Below are 1084 nucleotides of genomic sequence, written 5' to 3'. Positions count from 1 at the left end.
GGAGAAAAAAAAAAAAAAAAAAAACATAAAAAAAGAGGAGCCAAAGGGCAGGGGCGCGCTCTCTCTCTCTGTCTCTCTGTCTCTCACTGTCTCACTCTCTTTCTCATTCTCTCTCTCTCTCCTCTTCACGTCTTTTGGGTCAGCATGCCCTCATGCCTCGCCTAGAGAATGTATTTTCCTTTATTTTCTAAATAAAACTGAGCTGTAACATGGAGCTATAGCACTGATCTGTGTGAGAGCTGTGACATGGTCTGTCCGAGGGCTGTAGCACTGGTCCATCACTTCAGATTTTTGTTGTAACGAGACAGAACCAAGGAAATTACACACTTCCCCAAAATCTATGGTGTGTGACTCAGATTTAAACTGGCTGAAACAACCTTGGTGCAGGACCTGCAAGGAGGAGACCAAGCGCACCAGAACCCAACTCAGTGAAATATCCTGCAGTGGAAGCAAATGGGAAGAAAACTCAGTGCAGGGGAAGTGACAAGAAGCTCAGTGTGCTGGAAACTAGGACAGCAAATAACAAACTCAGCAGAAAGCTCATGTGGCTCAATCTCACACTCCAGAAGATCTCTGGTTAAGGTAGGAGGTCCTCGCTCCTATGGCTGGAAGAACATATGCCTAGCAAAATCTTAATTCCTTTACAATCTCTGTTTCTAATTTCCTCGAACCCCCCATGAACAGGCGAGTGGCAGTGGGTGCAATTGAAGGACTCTGGCAGGGCCTACTCCTCAGTACGTCCCAAAATCTCCACTATCTGCTGGGCCTCAGTAGCTGTTACCCAAGCCGGTGGGGGTTCTTCTGTCCTTAATCTTCTTTGTGCCAGGGATCAGGCCAATGAAAACTGTGAGCACAGGTCAGGTATTTAGCAGATTTTCCAGCAGGTTATGTAGTGGATTCCACTTATTGCAAAAATTCAGAGACACGGCGATAGGTAAGAGGTGGATTTGTTCGGATTCAAAGAGAAGCACACTTCGCAGGGTATGAGCCATTGCAGAGGGCAAGAGGTCATAGAATGTGGTGTGCCTGGGTTTTGTGAGCTGGGTGAATTCATATGCTAATGAGTGAGAGGATCATCCCAATC

The sequence above is a fragment of the Bison bison genome, unplaced genomic scaffold (assembly GCF_000754665.1).
Source record: "Bison bison bison isolate TAMUID 2011002044 unplaced genomic scaffold, Bison_UMD1.0 scf7180017864035, whole genome shotgun sequence".
NCBI lineage: Eukaryota > Metazoa > Chordata > Mammalia > Artiodactyla > Bovidae > Bison > Bison bison.
The sequence above is the reverse complement of the archived record's forward strand: the minus strand, read 5'-3'. Positions refer to the sequence as shown.